We start from the raw sequence: 23,294 nt of genomic DNA on the forward strand, positions 1-23,294 counted from the left end.
TGTGCGGGGTGCTTCACATTCTGCAGAGGGATGGGTGCTGTGGCCTGTGGGTCATGTGGCAGGGCCACCTGTCCACTATCTGCAGCAGATGAGGAGGGCTGTTCAGTTGACTGGCTAGTGGAAGGGACCCGCTGGTGTGATGTGTACTCCCTCATGACGTTGGCCATTTCACCCAGCACCCCTGCTAGGGAGACCATTGTGGTGTTGAGGGCCTGCTATTCTTTCCTGATCTCCTGGTGTTGTTCCTCCTGCAGCCGCTGGTTCTCTTGCATGATGTCTATCACCTGACCCATCTTGTCCTGGGATTGTTGGTAAGTCCTTAGGACATTAGTGAGTGCCTCCTGGACAGTTGGTTCCCTGGGCCTGTCCTCCTCCTGGCGCACAGCTGTCCTCCGAGTGTCCATGGCCCCCTGTGCCTTTGTCCCCTGAATGGTGTGCCCACTGCCAGTGACCCCAGGACCCTGATTGTCTTGGCTGTGAGGTATGGACTGGGGTCCCTGTACAAGTGGGCACACGGCTAATTGACATGTTGTGGGGCTAGAGGTCTGGGGATGTTGGGTGGCTGCTGTGGTATTGGATACTGAGGGTGGAGGCTCTGTGGTGGACTGGGTGTGGGCTGGGTTATCGGACTGACCAGTGGTTCCTGATGGGCCAGGGAGTTCATCCAGATCAAGAATTCCAGAGTTGCTGTCATCACTGGGGGCATCTTCTGGTGGGGGACTGGGTAGCTGTGGCACTTCCTCGCCGCGGAGATTGGCTGGGGCCCCTGTGGGGATGTAAGTGATGTATTATGCTACATGTCTATGACATATTCTGCATCCCTAGCTTCCCCTATATAGTTGCTCTTGCCCTGCCACCTTTGTTTGTGTATGGTGATGTACTGTGGGATTGTTAGTTCTCCATGCTGTGCATGCATTGGTGGTGAGTGTACATGCAGGGCTGGGAGTGATGTGCGTGCAGTGGGTTTGGCATGCAGGGCTTGGAATTCTGGTTAGTATGTGGTGGTAGTGCACTGTGGGGGGAATGGAGTGGAGTGATGGGTGTCAGGGTGAGGGGTGGTGGTGGTGGTGGCATGCAGGTATGGGGGATAGGTTGTAAATTCCTCAGGCAACTCCAGTGAGTCCCTCAGGATGCAGTATTACGAACACTTGGTCCTCCCAAGCTGTCAGCCTCTGGGAGAGGAGGTGGGGGTCCACAGACAGTCCTCTGGATATCGACTGGTCCCTTGCTGCTATGAAACGTACCTTCCCCCAGGGTTGTTCCACCTCTTCCTGATGTCATCCCTTGTTTGTAGATGCTGTCCCACGGCGTTCACCCGGTCCACAATTCTCTGCCATAGCTCCATCTTCCTGGCAATGGAGATTTGCTATACCTGTGCTCCATACAGCTGTGGCTCTACCCTGACTATTTCCTCCACCATGACCTGCAACTCCTCATGAGTGAAACGGGGGTGCCTTTGTGGGGACATGGGTGTTGTGTGGTGTGTGTTGTGCAGAGAGTGTTGAGTAATGTGGTGGGGTGTGCGGTGCATGACAGATGAATGAGTGTTTGTGGTGTGTGTGTAGTTGTCTCTGTTATTTGCGTGGCTAGCTATTTAAGTCTTTTCGTGTTAGCAAAGGGTTGTGGGTAATGTGTGTGTGTTTTATAGTGCTGTTGGTGGGTGTGTGTGGTGTGTGTATTTGTGTCAGGTTTGTGTTTTTGGTATTGGCCAATGTTGTGTTGTTTTATATTTGGGTGGCCGTTCTGACAGTGCTGGTGTATACTGCCAATGGTTTTCCACCGTTGAATGTCCATTGTGGTGAGTCTTGGGTCATAATGTGGAGGGTGTTGTTTTGTTGGTGTAACAGTATAGGTGTTTGAACCTACAGTTTACACTAACCTTTGGTCTGGCGGATTTGTGTTTGTGGCAGTATTCTGTTGGTTTGGTGTGTGTGTGTGTCATATTATGGCAAACTAATGTGCGCCCTCACGATGGTATGTTGGCGGCCGTCACTGCAGCGGTAAGTGGGATTTACCACCAATGTCATAATGAGGGCCTAAGTCTATTCCCCTAAGAAATAAGGGTATCCCCCACTTGAATATAAAAAGTAAAAATTCTATCCTCCGTTACGTTCAAAAGGAGCCACCTGAAGAACCGGTCCTCAACAAGGTAAACGGTTTAGCAGCTAGCTGTTTGGTCAACAGAGGGAGTAATGCAGATTTAATCCCTGTCAGGGGAAAGCCCTCCTCTTTCGGGGGGATTTAGTGAATCACATCCCTCTCTCCCGGTGAATGAGGATGGCATCTCTGGAATGGGGGATGGAGTAGGGGATTTTACCCTTCCGATATTGACTTCAAATGATTATATGGTGCAAGGAATTCCCCTGTTAGTTGTCCAAAGACTCCTTTAGATAGTAAACCCAAACTTATTTCCCCTGGTCTAAAGCTGTTTAGTAGTATGCCTACTGATGGCTCACACTCCCCTTTATTGTCTTACTCGATGTCAGAACTTATGTGCTCTGTGAATCTTCCAAGTGGTCCCCCAGATCAAAATTCAATACTCTCGGAGTCCTTTAAATGTCTTGAGTGAATTCAATCGTCGATCCTGGTACTCTCAGAAAAATCAATTAACAATTCTGAACATACTCAAGACATATTACTATCTACATTGAAAGTCTTGTTAGATCAAAAGGATGTTAAATTGGGCTGAGATGAGAACATTTCGATGACCGCAGAGGTCGCTCTCCAAAAGTTGGGGTGTCGAGATTCTAGTCCAATTTTGCTCTCCTCTGACTCCCCCCATGTGCCTGTGAATTAATTTTTTCAGCCCTCTCATTCTGATCAGGTAACTCAGGTGAGAAAGCCACATGTACATTTGAAATATTCAAATTCACAGGATTCCTTTATTCAAGAGCATGTCGTCTATTCATTGGAAAGTCTTTTTTCCTGCCCACTTCCTACTAGTAATTCGGCCCCTATTGTCTCTGAACCTGTTACTTCAAAAAATGAGCTAAATCCTCCAGTGGCCCCTTTTCCCATTTTTCTGCCCAAAGTATATCCTGGCTCATCGATAGTGGAGCATAAGGGGATCATGGGTGTTAAATCTGCTAAAGAGAGGAAAATGGGTAAAAGGGAAAAAAGGAAAAAAAGGGGAAAACGGCGAATCTCTAAAAAGAACCCAAGAAAGGTCAAATTCGAGGACAAAGGCCCCGCTGGAACTTCCTCTCACTGGGAAGAACATGAACTGGTACAGAGGAAGGAGAGGCCCAAGGTTTTGGGAACTGCCGTATCTCCTCCCCCACGGGGAGAACAAGACTTGACCCCTTTATGCAGTGTTCAACAGACTTATCCTCCAGCCACTTTAAGCATGATATCTGATCTAAATCCTCGTGCTGTTTCCTTTTGTAATGTGAATGCTAATGCTGTGTCATCAAACCGTACTTCTGCTATTTATAAAGGTGGGGAAGCACACAGTAGGGAGGAAGTCACTAAAAGTCATACTGAGACCCCTGAATGTTTAGAGGTTTGTGCTTTATATGATTTGAATTTAATTTTAAACCGTTCTTTATTAATTTCTTGGTTTACAGGTATTGATGAGCTAAAATGTATTGAAAGCAGTGATATCTCTAGGGTATTTCTTGATCAGAGTGTAGGCGTGATAAAGACAAAAGTCTGGTTCTTCTCTAAAACTCTCATAAATCTGATTCTAGTTAATTGTGAGCAGTTACAGTGTAGAGGTATAGACGCGGTTCCAACATGGGGAAAGGAAATTCCATTCAATTGGCAGCAGTCCCCTCCTGTTTTATATTCAAATGATAATAATCCTCACCAAATGCCTGTTCATATTGCTTCCCCCATGGAAAATGTGAAGTTTCCATTTTCCATGGCAAAAGAGTGGTGAAGTTTATGGAGGATGCCCCTTCAAGTCTTTCAAGTGCCAAACAGGAAAATTGGAGTTGGTTGGTGGGGGCTCTAAATAGCACTCGGCGAAGGGAATGTTTTCACAACCCGGCCATTAACCATAATCTCTCTGTGGTCTCTTGGAATGCTGCAGGAATAGGGAACCATTCTGATAAACTAAACCTTATTTCTTCTCTAGAGGCTGAGGTATGCAAAAGGAGGGTATTGCTATGCTGTTAAGCAACAACCATAAATGGAATACGTTAGTCTCCCAGTCTCCTCAAATCTTTTTCACATAGTGAGAGTATACACAGTATTGGAGTATTGCAGGAAAAAAAACCTACTCATAGTAAATGTGTATATCCCACCAGATAAGGACTATGATATAGCTCTATTACATATGTTTAGTCATATTTCCACAATTTGTTCAAATCGACATGAAAGTGCTGATGAGTTATTGGTGATGGGGTATTTAAACTGTAAAATTTCCAATCTATCTCTTTCCATATTTTGTGATTCAGAGAGGGAACTGCTTTTAATATTCCTTTCATCTTATTCCCTCCTCGAATCAGGACGGACAATCAATCAATCAATCAAACAAATGTATAAAGCGCGCTGCTCACCTGTGAGGGTCTCAAGGTGCTTGGGGGGGGCAGGAGGGTCACTGTTCGAACAGCCATGTTTTGAGGTTCTTTCTGAAGAGCAGGAGGTCTTTGGTTTTGCGGAGGTTGGTGGGGAGGGAGTTCCAGGTTTTGGGGGCGAGGTAGGAGAAGGACCGGCCTCCTGTAGTGGTGCATTGGATGCAGGTGACTGTGGATAGGGCGAGGTTGGCTGATCGGAGGTTGTGGGTGGGAGTGTGAAAGTTCACTCGTTCGTTGAGGTATGTAGGGCCGGTGTTGTGGAGGGATTTGTGTGCGTGGATGAGGATCTTGAATGTGATTCTCTTGTTTATGGGGAGCCAGTGAAGGGTTTTGAGGTGTTGTGAGATTTGTTCGTGGCGGGGGAGGCCAAGGACGAGGCTCGCGGCTGTGTTCTGGATTCTCTGGAGTTTGCATGTGAGTTTGACTGTGGTGCCGGCGTAGAGGGCGTTACCGTAGTCTAGTCTGCTGCTGATGAGTGCATGGGTGACTGTCTTCCTGGTCTCTGGGGGAATCCATTTGAAGGATTTTTTTAGAGTGCAGAGTGTGAGGAAGCAGGAGGAGGTAAGAGCATTGATTTGCTGTGTCATAGAGAGGGAGGGGTCCAGGATGATACTGAGGTTGCGTGCGTGGTTTGCGGGGGCGGGTGCTGGTCCTAGGGAGGTGGGCCACCAGGAGTCGTCCCATATGGTTTTGTTGGGGCCGAAGATGATGATCTTGGTTTTGTTGGAGTGAAGCTTGAGGTGGTTAGTTGTCATCCGGTTGGCGGTGTCGAGGAGAGCTGCATGTAGGTTGGTTTTGGCGGTGGTGGGGTTGCGGGTGAGGGAGAGGATGAGTTGGGTGTCATCTGCATAGGAGAGGATAGTGATTTCGTGTGATCAGAGGATGTTGGCTAGGGGGATCATGTAGATGTTGAAGAGTGTGGGGCTGAGAGAGGACCCTTGGGGGACTCCGCAGATGGTCTTGGTGGTGGTGGAGTGGAAAGGTGGGAGGCGGACTCTCTGGGTCCGGTCAGTGAGGAAGGAGGTGAGCCAGTCTAAGGCTTTGTGGTGAATTCCTATGTTGTGGAGGCGTGTGCGGAGTGTGTGGTGACAGACAGTGTCAAAGGCTGCGGAGAGGTCTAGGAGGATGAGTGCGACGGTTTCGCCTTTGTCGACTTTGGTTCTAATGTCGTCAGTACATGCGATGAGGGCGGTTTCCGTGCTGTGGTTCTTGCGGAACCCGGATTGAGAGGGGTTAAGAGTGTTGTTTTCTTCGAGGTAGTGGGATAGGGGGTGTTGACTAGTTTCTCAGCGACCTTGGCGGGGAAGGGGAGGAGGGAGATGGGGCGATAGTTGGAGAAGATCTCTGGGTCGGCTTTGTTTTTTTTTAGGAGAGAAGTGATTTCCGCGTGCTTCCAGGGGTCTGGGTAGGTGGCGGAGTCGAAGGAGGAGTTGATTATGTCGCAGAGTATGCGCGCGATGGTTGGGCTGGCTTTGTTGTAGATGTGATGTGGGCAGGGGTCAGAGGGGATCCGGAGTGGATGGAGTTCATGTTTTTTTCGGTTTCTTCGTGTGTGGTGGGGGCCCAGGTGGTGAGTGTGGTGGGGGGATCATGAGTGGGGGTTGAGTTGGGTGAGTGAGGGGTTTGTGTGATGGGTGTGTGTGGTATGAAGCTGTTGTGGATGTCCAGGATTTTGTGGTGGAAGTGGTTGGAGAGGGCGTCACATAGGGGTTGTGTGTGTGAAGGGTCTGTGTTGCTGGCTTTGGGTTTGGCTAGTTCATTAATGATGGTGTAGAGTTCTTTGCTGTTTTGAGCGTTGTTGTCAAGGCTTGTCTTGTAGTGGTCTCTTTTGGCTGTGCGTATGAGTTGGTGATGGGTGCGAATGGTGGCTTTGAGGGTGGAGAAGTTGGTTGTAGAGGGTTCTTGTCGCCATATTTTCTCCACTTGGTGGCATTTCCGCTTGGAGTCTTGGAGTTCGGGGGTGAACCATGGGGCGTTCTTGATGTTGCGGGAGGCGATGTGTTTTCTGAGGGGGGCTAGTGTCTCTGCACAGGTGGTGATCCATTTTGAGAGGTTGTGGGCTCCTGTGTTGGGGTCGTTGGTGCACTGGTGGTCAGTCCAGAGGAGTTCGGTGTTGTGGGTGTAGGCTATGTGTTGGCTTGAGGTGAAAATTGTGTCGAGCGTGTGTCCTGCTGAGTGGGTGGGTGCGGTGACCAGTTGTTTGAGTACGAGGTTGGTGAGGTTGTCTATGAGGGATGAAGAGTTGTGGTCTTGTAGGTTCTCCAAGTGAAAGTTGAAATCACCGAGGAGGATGTAGTCTGTGGAGGTGAGGGCGTGCAAGCTGATGGAGTCGGCGATGGTGTCGCAGAAGGCGGGGCGTGGTCCTAGTGGTCTGTAGATTAGTGTACCTCTGAGGGTGGAGTTGTTGTTAATGTGGATTAGGAAGTGCATGTGTTCTGTGTTGTCAGTAGTGTCTTGGGAGCTGGTGGTGACTTTGATGGTGTCCCTGTGTAGGATGGCGATGCCACCCCCTGGCCTGTTGAGGCGGTCTTTGCATTGGAGTTTGTCTCCCTTGGGGGTGGCGATGGCTATGTCGGGATCTGAGGAGGGGTTGGTCCAGGTTTCCGTGAGGAAGGCAATGTCGGGTGATTGTGATGTGATGAGGTCCCAGGGTTCTATGGCTTGTTTGTGAAGGGAGCGGGTGTTGAGGAGCAGGCAGTTGAGGCGGTTGTGGTGGGTGGTGTTGGTGTGGTGCATGAGGGTGTTGTTGCGGGGTGTGTTCTGGTTGTGGGGTGGTGTGCTGCGAGGCTGGTTGGTGGGGGTGGGGGCAGAGCAGGTGTGTATTGCGTTAGGGATGTTGTGAGAGTTGCCGGGGGTCGCTGTTGTTGGTGTGTGGTGTGGGGGAGGAGGAGCAGGAAAAATGACAGGTGTGGCAAGTGAAGGGGCCATGAGTGTGTGTGGGGCTGGAAAGGGTGCAGGTGGGGCGAGGGCCTGGGTTGAGTGAGTGGAGGATGAGGGGGGAGTAAGCTTGTCTGCGAGGTCCAGGGGGACTGGCGCTGGGCACGGTCTTGGTGCGGATGGGCGCAGACGGGCGCCTTTGGCGCGTCAGCGGCGCGACCGCGCCACTGCTTCCATAAATGGAGGGGGAGAGAGTGGCAGCTGGGAGGAGGGAGGAATGGACGAATGGGAAGGCTGGGGGGACCACAGGGGACGCAGTGGCTGGGGAAGCTCAGAGGACAAAGGGAATGGAACGGTGAGGTGGAGGGGGGAGGCGGGAGGGGCCACAGGGGACAGAGCGGCTGGGGAAGCTCGGAGGACAAAGGGAACGGAACGGGGAGGCGGGAGGGGCCGCAGGGGACACAGCGGCTGGAGAAGCTCAGAGGACAAAGGGAATGGACCGGTGAGGTGGAGGGGGGAGGCGGGAGGGGCCGCAGGGGACACAGCGGCTGGGGCATCTCAGAGGACAAAGGGAAACGGAACAGTGAGGTGGAGGGGGGAGGTGGGAGGGGCCGCAGGGGACGCAGGGGACGCAGCGGCTAGGGAAACTCAGAGGACAAAGGGAACGGAACGGTGAGGAGGTGACGCTGGGCGATCAGAGCGGGGAGCGACACATCTTATTGAAAGGTTTGTGGGACCTCTGTTGTATCATCCTAAATGGGTGTTTTCGTTCAGATTCTCCTGCAGCCTTTACACATAAATCTCTACAGAACAGTTCCATTATTGACTACATTTTGGCCTCCTATGTTATCGCCCAATCAATGGAGGATATAATAGTCAAGGACACATCTTTTAGTGATCATAAGATCCTTATCTTATCGTTAAAAATGTAGTTATCCTCTATAGAGTCCTAGAATTTTAAGGGCAAGGACATTAGTTTTAATGGTAAAACGGGTAGAATCTATTGGACATCTGCCAAAATATCATCTGTTAAAGAAGTACTTGAATGCTCAGTGAGAGATATGGACGAATGGAATGTGGATCTGTTAAATTACTTCACCAAACTCATTGAATATATAACTCAAAGAGATCTTCCTCAGCATAGTAATCCTCCTCAAAAGAAAGTAAAGCTATCTGTCGTATTGTTGAATAGAGAAATTAATAAATTGGTAAGGTGACAGTCTGAATGGGAGTCTAAGGATAGGAGCAGTAGAATATCCTTATTAAAGAAGAAGAGCGCAAGTAAAGTTAGGTATTAGGAAGGAAGAGGCGAATTGCATTGAGGGAAGCTGCGGTGACAAAAACCTCCTGTAAATTTTGGGCTATTATTTCTAAAGGTTGTGGAAAGCGTAAATCTTCTATTGCCCCTCCGATAGCTGAGGCTGATTGGAGGAAGTACACACTCTCCCCCTCTGTGACTGAGATCGAGGGGTTTATAAGGTTGATGCAGGCATCCAGAGCAATGGGCCCCAATGAGGTTCCGATGGCATTTATTAAAAAGGAACCTTTGCTCTGAGCAAGAATTCTCCACCCGGTCTTCTGCGCCTGCCGTTCACAAGGTAGAGTCCTGGACTCCTGAAGTGGGAGTGTCATAGTCCCCCCATATAAAAAGGGAGATAAATCTGTTCCCATAATTTATCGTCAAATTGCACTGCTGGAATTTGTGAAAAGTATATTAACGCATTTAACTTTTTGGGTTGAGGAAAAGGCGATATTCCCTCTGGAACAAGCAGGTTTTAGAAAGGAACATAGTACTTTGAATAATATTTAATTAATGCAAATAATAAATGAAAATATTTTCAGATCAGGGGCGGAATAGCATATGCTGTATTTATAGACTTCTCAATGGCTTTTGATAGAGTAAATAGGAAAACGTTATCGAAGAAATTATATGAGTTGGGTGTACCTCCAAACCTGTTATGTTTGGTTACAGCTCTGCACTCTTCAACCTGGTGCAAAGTTTTATTAGGAGGAGAACAGGGCCTATCGTCTAAATCCCCACAAAAAATGGATTGAAGCAAGGGTGTTTATTGGAACCACTGCTATTTTCTCCATACATCTATGACCTGCCTGGTTCCTTGTGGAATGTGGATGGTTTGCACCCAAAATTGGAGGGCGCTCAATCTCTTGCCTTTTATACGATGACGATATAGTTGTGATTAATCTTACTTCAAAAGGTCTGAATCAGCGTCTGGCTGCCTTAAATCACTACTCCACACAGCATCATTTGAAAATTAATATATTTAAGTCCCAACAAGTATGTTTTCTAGGGAAAAAGCTGGGCAAGAAAAATATTTTTTTCTTGCTTCCTGGGTCAACAAAATGTTTGAGTGGGTAAAAAACGATTGCTTCGTGGGGAAAATGTTATCCTGCTCACTCAATGACCAAGATCACATTTGTAATAATGTTAGTAAGGCTCTATCTCAAGCACAAGGTTTAGCGGCCTTCTTTAATGCATTTGACTGGTGCCATTTTCATCATCTACTAACTGCTTATCAAAAAAGATTTATGCCACCCTCTTATATGCTTTGTAGTATACAGAGATCTCTAAATGGGATCTTCTTGACAGGATAGAAGGACAGATCCTAAGGCGCCTAGCCATTTGTAACAACTCAGCCTCAGTTACAGCTCTAAGGCTTGAATTTGGTATTAAGTACATCTTTGTACAGGGCCTAGGGGCGGTAGTCCGGAGGGCTTACTGCCTATCCCATAGTACGGAATCCGCACTAAGAAAGTGAACAGTTATAGAAATCTTCAGCAAATTAAAAGAAAACTCCAAGTTTTTTAGAAACTATAATCTTGCTGTACAATTGCTTGAGCTTGGCCCGGACCTGATTCCATAGTTACCGCCTACTGTTTTGAAAAAAATCGAGGCAACATAATTGTTAGACCTGACAGCCTTAGGGTAGTCACCCCTAACTTTTTGCCTGCCTCCCTCCATTTTTTGGACACTGTTTTTGCTGGTTTATAGACTCTGCGCACTTTACCACTGCTAACCAGTGCTAAAGTGCATATGCTCTCTCCCTTAAAACATGGTAACCTGGAATCATACCTGATTGGACTATTAATTTACTCATAAGTCCCTAGTAAGGTGCACTTTATGTGCATAGGGCTGGTAAATTAAATGCTACTAGTGGGCCTGCAGCACTGGTTGTGCCACCCACTTAAGTAGCCCCTTTTTCCTTGTCTCAGGCCTGCCATTGCAAGGTCTGTGTGTGCAGTTTCACTGCCACCTCGACTTGGCATCTAAAAGTACTTGCCAAGCCTAGAACTCCCCTTTCTCTACATATAAGTCACCCTTAAGGTGTGCCCTAGGTAACCACTAGGGCAGGGTGCTGTGTAGGTAAAGGGCAGGACATGTACCTGTGTAGTTATATGTCCTGGTAGTGTAAAACTCCTAAATTCGTTTTCACACTACTGAGAGGCCTGCTCCCTTCATAGGCTAACATTAGGGCTGCCCTCATACACTGTTGAAGTGGCAGCTGCTGATCTGAAAGGAGCAGGGAGGTCATATTTAGTATGGCCAGAATGGTAATACAAAGTCCTACTGACTGGTGAAGTCGGATTTAATATTACTATTCTAGAAAGGCCACTTTTAGAAAGTGAGCATTTCTTTGCACTTAAATCCTTCTGTGCCTTACAATCCACGTCTGGCTGGGCTTGGCTGACAGCTCCTTGTGCATTCACTCAGACACACCCCAAACACAGGGTACTCAGCCTCACTTGCATACATCTGCATTTTGAATGGGTCTTCCTGGGCTGGGAGGGTGGAGGGTCTGCTCTCACACAAAGGACTGCCACACCCCCTACTGGGACCCTGGCAGACAGGAGTAAACTGAAAGGGGACCTGGTGCACTTCTTAGCCACTCTTTGAAGTCTCCCCCACTTCAAAGGCACATTTGGGTATAAAACAGGGCCTCTGCCCTACCTCATCAGACACTTGCTGGAGAAGAAACCTGAACCAGAAACTACATCCTGCCAAGAAGAACTGCCTGGCTGCTCAAAGGACTCACCTGTCTGCTTTCTACAAAGGACTGCTGCCTTGCTGTTGCCCTGCTGTCTTGCTGAACTCTTGTCTGGCTGTGAAAGTGCTCTCCAAGGGCTTGGATAGAGCTTGCCTCCTGTTCCTTGAAGTCTCAGGACCAAAAAGACTTCTTCCTTTCACTTGGACGCTCCGTGCGCCGAAAATTTCGACGCACAGCTTGTTTCGCGGCGAGAAAAACGCCGCACACCGACGCTGATCGACGCGACGCCCTCGGGACGATCGAGACTTCGACGCACAACCTCGCAAGGACAAAGCCGCCCGAATTTCCAGGAGAAATCGACGCGACGCCTACCGTGAGCGCGAAACTTTGACGCACGGCCTCGCAAGGACAACGCCGCCCGACTTCCAAGGAGAAATCGACGCGACACCTGCCGTGAGACCAAAATTTCGACGCACGGCCCCGCAAGGACAACGCCGCCCGACTTCCAAGGAGAAATCGACGCGACGCCTACCGTGAGATCGAAACTTCGACGCGCAGTCCCGCAGAACGACGCGCAGCCGGAAAACAAGCAGGAGAATCCACGCACAGACCCGGGACATCTGGTAATCCCCGCGACCCACGAAAAGAGACTCTCTGCGCGCCGGAAAACGACACCCGACTTCCCCGCGTGGAAAAGAACGACGCAAGTCTGTGTGTGCTGAGGAGAAATCGACGCACACACCCCTTTTTCCGCGCATCTCTTCTCCTGTGGCCCTCTGAGGAGATTTCCCACCAGAAACCAGGTACTCTGTGCTTGAAAGACACTTTATTGCTTTTTACAGATTTAAGACACTTTGGTGGTCATTCTGACCCTGGCGGTCTTTGACCGCCAGGGCGGAGGACCGCGGGAGCACCGCCGACAGGCCGGCGGTGCTCCAATGGGGATTCCGACCGCGGCGGTAAAGCCGCGGTCGGACCGGCACCACTGGCGGGGTCCCGCCAGTGTACCGCGGCCCCATTGAATCCTCCGCGGCGGCGCAGCTTGCTGCACCGCCGCGGGGATTCCGACCCCCCCTACCGCCATCCAGATCCCGGCGGTCGGACCGCCGAGATCCGGATGGCGGTAGGGGGGGTCGCGGGGCCGTAAGACAGACAGTGAAACAGACAACTGCACCCGTCGCACAGCTTCCACTCCGCCGGCTCGATTCCGAGCCGGCTTCATCGTGGAAGCCTCTTTCCCGCTGGGCTGGCTGGCGGTCTGAAGGCGACCGCCCGCCAGCCCAGCGGGAAAGTCAGAATTACCGCCGCGGTCTTTCGACCGCGGAACGGTAACCTGACGGCGGGACTTTGGCGGGCGGCCTCCGCCGCCCGCCAAGGTCAGAATGAGGGCCTTTATATCACTTCCCTGTGATATTTCTACAAATTTCCATTGCAACTTTATTCTTTTTGACCTACAATTATCCTGATAAATATTATATATTTTTCTAAACACTGTGTGGTGTATTTTTGTGGTGCTATATGGTGGTATTGTATGATTTATTGCACAAATACTTTACACATTGCCTTCTAAGTTAAGCCTGACTGCTCGTGCCAAGCTACCCGAGGGTGGGCACAGGATAATCTTGGATAGTGTGTGACTTACCCTGACTAGAGTGAGGGCTTCTGCTTGGACAGAGGGTAACCTGACTGCCAACCAGAAACCCCATTTCTAACATTGGTGGCAGCGGTGGGATAGGACTTGTATTTGTGCAGTGACATACAGTAGCTAAGTATTTCACTACCTACCCCCAGTTGAAGGTCAACTTGGTTTTTATCTTTTTTTGAAAATCCGTTTTTTCCTGACAATTTTCAAAAACTAAATCCTCACTCAACATGTCTCTGACTGGGTCTCAGACAGGGGACTTTGACCTAGTCCAGTTGGATACATACACGGTCAAACAACTAAGAGGATTCTGTAGGGCATTAAGGGTACCCACCCAAGGGGCCTTCAGAAAGGAGGACTTTCAAGTGGCGCTGAGGGCCTGGGCAGAAGCCCATTTAGAGGATGATGAGGAAGGGGAGCCAGAAAATGGCCCCTCAGAAGGATTTTCACTATCTAGGGATGGTGTTACCACTGCAATTGTGCACCCTTCCAGACCAGGGAGCAGTGTCTCCATTCAAAGCCTAACCGCAGAGGAAAGGAGAGAGGAAAGGGAGTTCCAATTGCAAATGGCAAAACTGAAAATTGAGGCGCAACAGGAGGAGAGGAGGGCAGAAAGAGAAGCCAAACAAGCTGAGGCTGAAAGAGCAGCCAAACAGATTGAAGCTGAAAGGACAGCCAAACAGATTCAAGCAGAAGCTGAAAGGGCAGCCAAACAAGCAGAAGCTGAAAGAGCAGCCAAACAAGTGGAAGCTGAAAGAGCTTTGGCTGAAAAGAAACTATTGTTGGCTCATGAACTGAGTCTCAAGGAGCTGGAGATCAAGGCAAGACAGTCTGAATCCAGCAATAATGGTGGCAGCATACAGACAGGACCTGCTGGAGAAAAGAAGGTTCGTATACCCAAAAATGTGGTGCCCAGTTTTGTGGTGGGAGATGACATAGATAAATGGTTAGCTGCTTATGAAGTTGCACTAAGGGCTCATGAGGTTCCTGAAGGGCAATGGGGGGTGGCTATGTGGGGTTATGTGCCGCCATTGGGGAGGGACACACTTCTCACATTGGATCCACCGGATCAAAACACATACCCACTCCAGAAAGCCACTTTACTTGCCAAGTTTGGGCTGACCCCTGAGGGATACCGTCAGAGGTTCAGGGACAGCACCAAACAAACCACACAAACATGGGTAGATTTCTTTGATTTCTCTAGTAAGGCACTGAATGGATGGGTGCGGGCAACAAAGTAGCAGATTTTAAAGGTTTATATGACTTGATCCTGAGAGAGCATATGCTTAATGTTACTTATACAGATCTGCGCCAGCACCTAGTGGATAGTAAGCTGACTGATCCCAGGAAGCTTGCTGAGGAGGCGGACCTCTGGGTTAGCACCAGAGTGTCCAAAAAGGTACCTGGGGGGGACTCCCACAAAGGTGGTCAGGGTTCCCAACAGAAGAAAGAGGGGGGAGATAAACTTACAGATAAGGAACTCTCTAAAGGCCCTCAAAAGAATTCCCAGGGAGGGGGTGGCAACCCTTCCTTTTCCAAATTTGGGAAAAAGCCAGGGACATTTGACAAGTCAGGAAAATCTAGCCCCAAATGCATGGAGTGTTACCAATATGGTCACTACAAAGGCGATCCACAGTGCCCCAAGAGGGCACCGTCCACTACCGGACAGGCACCTGGGTTGACTAGTGTAGCACTCGGGGGGGAGATGGACCCAACTAGCTTTGGGGAGCAGGTAGAGATTTCCCTAGTGTCCCTGGGAGAAGGAGAAATGGTGCCCAAGGCCCACATGCCCAGAAATACTTCCAAGTACCGGCAGTGGGTCACCATTGATGGGCAGAGGGTGGAGGCTCTGCGTGACACAGGAGCCAGTATGACTACTATCAAGAGTCAGCTGGTGTCAGCAGAGCAGATAGTACCTAATACATTCCACCAGGTCAGAGTCGCTGACAATCGCGAGAGTCACCTACCGGTGGCTCTGGTTCCCTTTGAGTGGGGGGTGGTCTCTGGTACTCTGAAAGTAGCTGTGAGTCCTGCCATGCCTGTAGATTGTCTGTTAGGCAATGACCTTGAGCACACTGCTTGGAAAGAAGTGGAGCTCAGGTCTCACCTGGAGATGTTAGGGTTACCTGAGTGGGTCTGCATGACCACACGGTCCATGGCTGACCGAGAGGGAAGTCAAGGGCATCTGGAGCCTGGAACGATGGCCCAGAGAGCTGCCAGGAGGAGGGACCAGGGGTGCGGGAAACCGGCCCCAGCTGTTCCCACAGTGGCTGACGGGGCTCCTGAGGAGGAGGCTTCCGAGACAACTGGGGAAGACATTGCCGCCCTAGGTGACTTACCTGAGCTTGCTGGCTGGCAAGTTGAGGGTGGACCCACCAGGGAGGAATTCTGCAAGGCGCAGAAAGAATGTCCCACTCTAGAAGGTTTGAGGAAACAAGCCTCAAACCAGGCAGCCGGCGACGCCTCTGGCGATCACCACCTATATTGGGAGAATGATCTCCTCTACAGTGAGCCTAAGGTTCCGGGCTTTGGGGCAGCACGTGTGCTGGTGGTCCCCCAATGTTACCGAACCTTCCTACTGGGTCTGGCTCACGACATTCCCCTGGCAGGACATTTGGGGCAGGGCAAGACCTTTAACAGGCTTGTCACCCACTTTTATTGGCCCAAAATGAGGACACACTCAGACAAGTTCTGCAGATCCTGTCCTACCTGCCAGGCCAGTGGTAAAGCAGGAAAAAGGGTTAAAACCCCCCTGATTCCACTTCCGGTCGTTGGCACCCCCTTTGAAAGGGTGGGCATCGACATTGTTGGTCCCTTGGACCCCAAAACTGCCTTAGGCAACAGGTTCATCCTGGTTTTGGTGGACCATGCCACCCGTTACCCAGAGGCAATCCCTCTGAGGATAGTAACTGCACCGGTGGTGGCCAGAACCCTGATGGGGATATTTACCCGTGGGGGATTCCCCAAGGAAATAGTGTCTGACAGAGGCACTAACTTCATGTCTGCATACATGAAGTCTCTGTGGGATGCGTGTGGTGTAACTTACAAGTTCACCACACCCTATCACCCCCAGTCGAATGGTCTTGTGGAGAGATTCAACAAGACCCTGAAAGGCATGATTGGTGGCCTCCCTGAGGCCATGAGGCGTAAGTGGGACGTCCTCTTACCATGCCTTCTCTTTGCTTACAGAGAGGTCCCCCAGAGAGGGGTAGGGTTCAGTCCCTTTGAACTTCTCTATGGGTACCCTGTCAGGGGACCCTTAAGCATTGTCCAGGAGGGATTGGAGAAAGCTCCAAAGACACCCCCTCAGGATGTGGTCAGCTATATGTTGGCCCTCCGCAACCAGATGACCCGCTTCTGGAAAGAAGCCCAAGATAACCTTGAGGCCAGTCAAGAGGTGATGAAACAATGGTATGACCAGAAGGCCACCCTGGTAGAGTTTCAACCTGGAGACAAAGTGTGGGTAATGGAGCCAGTAGAGCCCAGAGCTCTCCAGGACCGCTGGTCTGGCCCATTTGAAATAAAGGAGCGGAAAGAGGAGGCCACTTACCTAGTGGACCTCAAAACCCCTAGGAATCCCCTAAGGGTGCTCCATGTGAACCGACTAAAAGCTCATTTCGAGAGGTCGGAGATCAACATGCTTCTGGTCACAGATGAAGGAACGGAAGAGGAGAGTGAACCTCTCCCCGACCTCCTCTCTGCCCAAGAAGGTGATGGGTCAGTAAGCGGGGTCATTCTGTCTGACTCCCTGACTCTAAATCAGAAAGGAGACTGTTATGAGCTGTTGGAGCAGTTCTCCCCCCTGTTCTCCCTTACTCCTGGGCTGACCCACCTCTGTGTTCATGATATTGACACCGGTGACAGTCTCCCTGTGAAAAACAAAATTTACAGGTTGTCGGATAAGGTGAAGGCCAGCATCAAGGAGGAGGTCTCCAAGATGTTGACTCTAGGGGTCATTGAGAAATCCAGTAGTCCCTGGGCCAGCCCAGTGGTATTGGTCCCTAAGGCTACTGCCCCAGGTGCGAAGCCAGAACTCCGGTTCTGTGTGGACTACCGGGGTCTCAACTCAGTCACCCGGACTGATGCTCACCCCATCCCCCGAGCTGATGAGCTCCTGGACAGGCTAGGCGCTGCCAAGTTCCTGAGTACGTTTGATCTTACTTCAGGGTACTGGCAGATCGGCCTAACTGAGGGGGCCAAGGAAAGATCCGCATTTTCAACCCCGGATGGCCATTACCAGTTCCGGGTGATGCCGTTTGGGTTGAAAATTGTCCCCGCTACCTTCCAACGGTTGGTTAACGGGGTCCTAGCTGGCAAGGATGCCTTCTGTGCAGCCTACCGGGATGACATAGCTGTCTACAGTTTCAGCTGGGAGGAACACCTGCTTCACCTCAAGGAGGTGCTTCAGGCCCTGCAACAGGCAGGCCTGACCATCAAGGCCAGTAAGTGCCAGATTGGGCAGGGTTCCGTGGTGTACTTAGGACACCTTGTGGGTGGTGGCAAGGTGCAGCCACTCCAGGCCAAGATTGAAACTATCAAGGCCTGGCAACCACCCCGAACCCAGACGGAGGTGAGAGCCTTTCTAGGCCTCACAGGATACTACCGCCGATTTGTCAAGGGCTATGGTACCATTGTAACACCCTTGACAGAACTCACTTCCAAGAAGCAACCTAAGTTGGTGAATTGGACAGAGGCTTGTCAGAAAGCCTTTGACGCCCTGAAGGAAGCCATGTGCACGGCCCCCGTACTCATGGCCCCTGACTACTCCCAGGAATTTATCGTGCAGACAGACGCTTCAGAGCATGGCATAGGGGCAGTCCTAGCACAGCTGAATGAGGAGGGCAGAGATCAACCGGTAGTCTTTATTAGCAGAAGGCTATTACCACGGGAACAGAGGTGGAGTGCTATTGAACGAGAAGCTTTTGCTGTGGTCTGGGCACTAAAGAAGCTAAGACCCTACCTGTTTGGGACTCACTTCCGGGTTCAGACAGACCACAGGCCCCTCAGATGGCTCATGCAGATGAGGGGTGAGAATCCAAAACTCTTGAGGTGGTCCATTTCCCTACAGGGGATGGACTTTACGGTGGAACATCGCCCAGGGGTTGACCACGCCAATGCTGATGGTCTCTCCAGGTACTTCCGCCTTAGCGATGAGAGCTCCCAGGAGGTCGGGTAGCTCTCCCCACTTTCAGCTGGGGGGGACACATGTTAGACCTGACAGCCTTAGGGTAGTCACCCCTAACTTTTTGCCTGCCTCCCTCCATTTTTTGGACACTGTTTTTGCTGGTTTATAGACTCTGCGCACTTTACCACTGCTAACCAGTGCTAAAGTGCATATGCTCTCTCCCTTAAAACATGGTAACCTGGAATCATACCTGATTGGACTATTAATTTACTCATAAGTCCCTAGTAAGGTGCACTTTATGTGCATAGGGCTGGTAAATTAAATGCTACTAGTGGGCCTGCAGCACTGGTTGTGCCACCCACTTAAGTAGCCCCTTTTTCCTTGTCTCAGGCCTGCCATTGGAAGGCCTGTTGTGCAGTTTCACTGCCACCTCGACTTGGCATCTAAAAGTACTTGCCTAGCCTAGAACTCCCCTTTCTCTACATATAAGTCACCCTTAAGGTGTGCCCTAGGTAACCACTAGGGCAGGGTGCTGTGTAGGTAAAGGGCAGGACATGTACCTGTGTAGTTATATGTCCTGGTAGTGTAAAACTCCTAAATTCGTTTTCACACTACTGAGAGGCCTGCTCCCTTCATAGGCTAACATTAGGGCTGCCCTCATACACTGTTGAAGTGGCAGCTGCTGATCTGAAAGGGGCAGGGAGGTCATATTTAGTATGGCCAGAATGGTAATACAAAGTCCTACTGACTGGTGAAGTCGGATTTAATATTACTATTCTACAAAGGCCACTTTTAGAAAGTGAGCATTTCTTTGCACTTAAATCCTTCTGTGCCTTACAATCCACGTCTGGCTGGGCTTGGTTGACAGCTCCTTGTGCATTCACTCAGACACACCCCAAACACAGGGTACTCAGCCTCACTTGCATACATCTGCATTTTGAATGGGTCTTCCTGGGCTGGGAGGGTGGAGGGTCTGCTCTCACACAAAGGACTGCCACACCCCCTACTGGGACCCTGGCAGACAGGAGTAAACTGAAAGGGGACCTGGTGCACTTCTTAGCCACTCTTTGAAGTCTCCCCCACTTCAAAGGCACATTTGGGTATAAAACAGGGCCTCTGCCCTACCTCATCAGACACTTGCTGGAGAAGAAACCTGAACCAGAAACTACATCCTGCCAAGATGAACTGCCTGGCTGCTCAAAGGACTCACCTGTCTGCTTTCTACAAAGGACTGCTGCCTTGCTGTTGCCCTGCTGTCTTGCTGAACTCTTGTCTGGCTGTGAAAGTGCTCTCCAAGGGCTTGGATAGAGCTTGCCTCCTGTTCCTTGAAGTCTCAGGACCAAAAAGACTTCTTCCTTTCACTTGGACGCTCCGTGCGCCGAAAATTTCGACGCACAGCTTGTTTCGCGGCGAGAAAAACGCCGCACACCGACGCTGATTGACGCGACGCCCTCGGGACGATCGAGACTTCGACGCACAACCTCGCAAGGACAAAGCCGTCCGAATTTCCAGGAGAAATCGACGCGACGCCTACCGTGAGCGCGAAACTTTGACGCACGGCCTCGCAAGGACAACGCCGCCCGACTTCCAAGGAGAAATCGACGCGACGCCTGCCGTGAGACCAAAATTTCGACGTACGGCCCCGCAAGGACAACGCCGCCCGACTTCCAAGGAGAAATCGACGCGACGCCTACCGTGAGATCGAAACTTCGACGCGCAGTCCCGCAGAACGACGCGCAGCCGGAAAACAAGCAGGAGAATCCACGCACAGACCCGGGACATCTGGTAATCCCCGCGACCCACGAAAAGAGACTGTCTGCGCGCCGGAAAACGACGCCCGACTTCCCCGCGTGGAAAAGAACGACGCAAGTCTGTGTGTGCTGAGGAGAAATCGACGCACACACCCCTTTTTCCGCGCATCTCTTCTCCTGTGGCCCTCTGAGGAGATTTCCCACCAGAAACCAGGTACTCTGTGCTTGAAAGACACTTTGGGCCTGATTCTAACTTTGGAGGACGGTGTTAAACCGTCCCAAAAGTGGCAGATATACCACCTACCGTATTACGAGTTCCATAGGATATAATGGACTCGTAATACGGTAGGTGGTAAATCCGCCACTTTTGGGACGGTTTAACACCGTCCTCCAAAGTTAGAATCAGGCCCTTTATTGCTTTTTACAGATTTAAGACACTTTATATCACTTCCCTGTGATATTTCTACAAATTTCCATTGCAACTTTATTCTTTTTGACCTACAATTATCCTGATAAATATTATATATTTTTCTAAACACTGTGTGGTGTATTTTTGTGGTGCTATATGGTGGTATTGTATGATTTATTGCACAAATACTTTACACATTGCCTTCTAAGTTAAGCCTGACTGCTCGTGCCAAGCTACCCGAGGGTGGGCACAGAATAATCTTGGATAGTGTGTGACTTACCCTGACTAGAGTGAGGGCTTCTGCTTGGACAGAGGGTAACCTGACTGCCAACCAGAAACCCCATTTCTAACAATAATCCAAAGGCTTCTCCCTAGACTTTGAGTCCTGTCGTATAAAAAGGAGATTCGCTATACTAACTAGATCAGTGACCTTTAAAGTCTCAGCCGTACCTTGCCTGAAATCTCCCACATGGGGTGATGCGTTTTTTCATTCTGTTAAGATTAGATTGAGTGCCACTCAGAGATCTAACCTCTAAATGGGATGAATCCGATAACATTTGTGATCTTTGTCAATTTGGGGTACAGAATCTTAAGCATATATTATTTGTTTGGCCAGCTCTAGCCACACTTAGGAAAAAATGGTTGAAACTCCTCTATTTGAATTTTAATATTCTCTCTGCCGGAGAGGCTTTCTTGTATTGGTGGTAACAAGATGACTGTAAGTGAACTACCAAGGCAGTTTTTGAGGTTTATTATTAGATTTTTATCGTGCATTAAGGGAGAGGGGTCTTCTTCTACTGAGTGGCAGAGCTCGATAATGTTTTACAATACATGCCTGATGTGCTGTGGCCTGGTTGTTTTGTATCTTACTAATCACTTCTTATCTTGGATTTAAAGTTTATGCTGTATATTTGTCCTTATTGAAGATAATACTACTGTGCGCTAGGGAATCTAATAGAGTGGCCTTTTCTAGGGTACTCTATTTCTGCACTGTATAATGCGCTTTATAGGCTTATATTGTAAATAGCTAGCGGGGTTGAGTTTAATGTGTTTTGCACATAGAAGCAAATTTTCCTAGTGCTGCATTTGTATAAATTTATATCATTTACTGTAATAGATTTTGAAATATAATGTCTGACGGGTGGTATTGTGATTACATCATTTTTACAGGAAATGTAATTGATAATATTTAGTTTTATTCAGCAATTTTATGCTCATTGCTTTTTGACATTTTATGTATTAGCTGTGCTTTTGGACCTCTGAGGGGTTCCAATTCATGAAATAAATAAATTGAACATTTTTACCAGTCTGGATGGATCTAAAGTGTTCTCCGAGCTTGATGTATGTTCTGTGCACTATCTAGTTGTTTAATCTCCTATGTCACATCTCCTTGATGCTTGTGTCACTCATAATGGCATCTAACAGTATAATTGGATACTGTTTGGGCAGGCAAATGTTCTGTTGTTTTTCAGCACATTGTGTGGCACGTGTTCCAGGATATAAGTGTAGCCTTGGCTTTCCACACAGCATTTTCATGTTTGGCAAGGATTTGGAGGAGCCTACCATTAAGTTGGAGCAAGTGTTGCAAGTACTTCAAACCAGTGGTTTCTGTCTCTGAGTTGATGAGTGTTTTTTTGGGCATAAACAGGTACAGTATTTCGGACATGTTATTGCGAGAATGGGATTAGACCCAGACCCTGCTTAGTAAGAGTTGTAAAGAAAGCTATTTCTACCAAGAATAAACAGCAAATTATTTTTCTTGTCAGTGTTTGTGAATTTATTACAAAAGTCATTCCAAATATTGCCATTTTGGGTGGACCACTCTCTACACGAGAGATGAGGCTTTACAAAAATCATAATGGATTTGACTAATGCTCCTTGGCTTGTTTGTTACTGGTATTCCTGTGTGTGTGATAGTAGATGCTTGCAATTGTACACTGAGGGTGTTTTGACTCACAGTAGTGGAAGAGAGATTGAATGATGGCTTTTCCTTCTCTTAGTCTTGGCATGACAGAGAAGCAATACCCCATCATCAAGAAGGATATGCTAGCCTGCACTTTGGCCATTCAGATATTTAGAAAGTACTTGAGGAGTATACACTTCACTCTCAAAATTGATCACATACATTACACAAGCTTTGAAATCCACGTTCTTATTCAGCAGAACTATGAATAGGCTGGCCATGTAGAATAAAACTATTGGAATATAATGTTGATGTGGTACACGTTTTCATAAACAGAGGGGTAGGGTTAGCTTCTTTTAAAGGCTTCCAGTGTTACATTTAGAGGAATCTGAGATGAATTCAACTGATTTGGAATGTTTGGTGGCAGTTAGGGATGTTGAGGACAGGAACTGTGTGTCAGAGTTTGTTTGTGAACAGGAATTGTTGGCAGATTCTGTCTTCCAGAAAGTTAGGAAGTTTGCAAGAGAGGGTTGGCTGAAAGAAAGGTTTTTAGGTGGAGTCTTGCAACATTTTGTGGAAGTCTCATCCGAATTATCTATAGAGGATGATATTTTTTAAGGGAGACACAATTGGTACCACCAATGTGGTTTAGAAGTAAATTGTTTGATTTCATACACAGTACATTTAGCTGTGACCTTGAAGCAGTGAAGACTGCAATAGCCCTACCAATGGCAATGGATGGACAGAGATGTTGAACATTATCATGACATCAGGAAAAGTTATGTTAAAATGGATCCAGAGGAGTTTATGGAAGATCTTTCTGTGTCAGCTGTGTATCTGTCTGGTGAGAAGTGGTGGACTAAGGAGAGGGTAGCCGGAATTAGTCCTTAAGGTTACTCAAACTGCAATTACAGCTTTGTGGTAAGGAGATGTACAAAGACGTTTCCTGCAGTATTGATTCTGCAAAATGAAATGCCATCTGGGTTTGGTTGAAGCAATTTGCTTGAACATTGTCAATTAATTTTGTTCTTCCTACAGCTTTTGTCATCCTAATATTACTATT

The sequence above is a fragment of the Pleurodeles waltl genome, chromosome 8 (genome assembly GCF_031143425.1).
Source record: "Pleurodeles waltl isolate 20211129_DDA chromosome 8, aPleWal1.hap1.20221129, whole genome shotgun sequence".
Lineage (NCBI taxonomy): Eukaryota > Metazoa > Chordata > Amphibia > Caudata > Salamandridae > Pleurodeles > Pleurodeles waltl.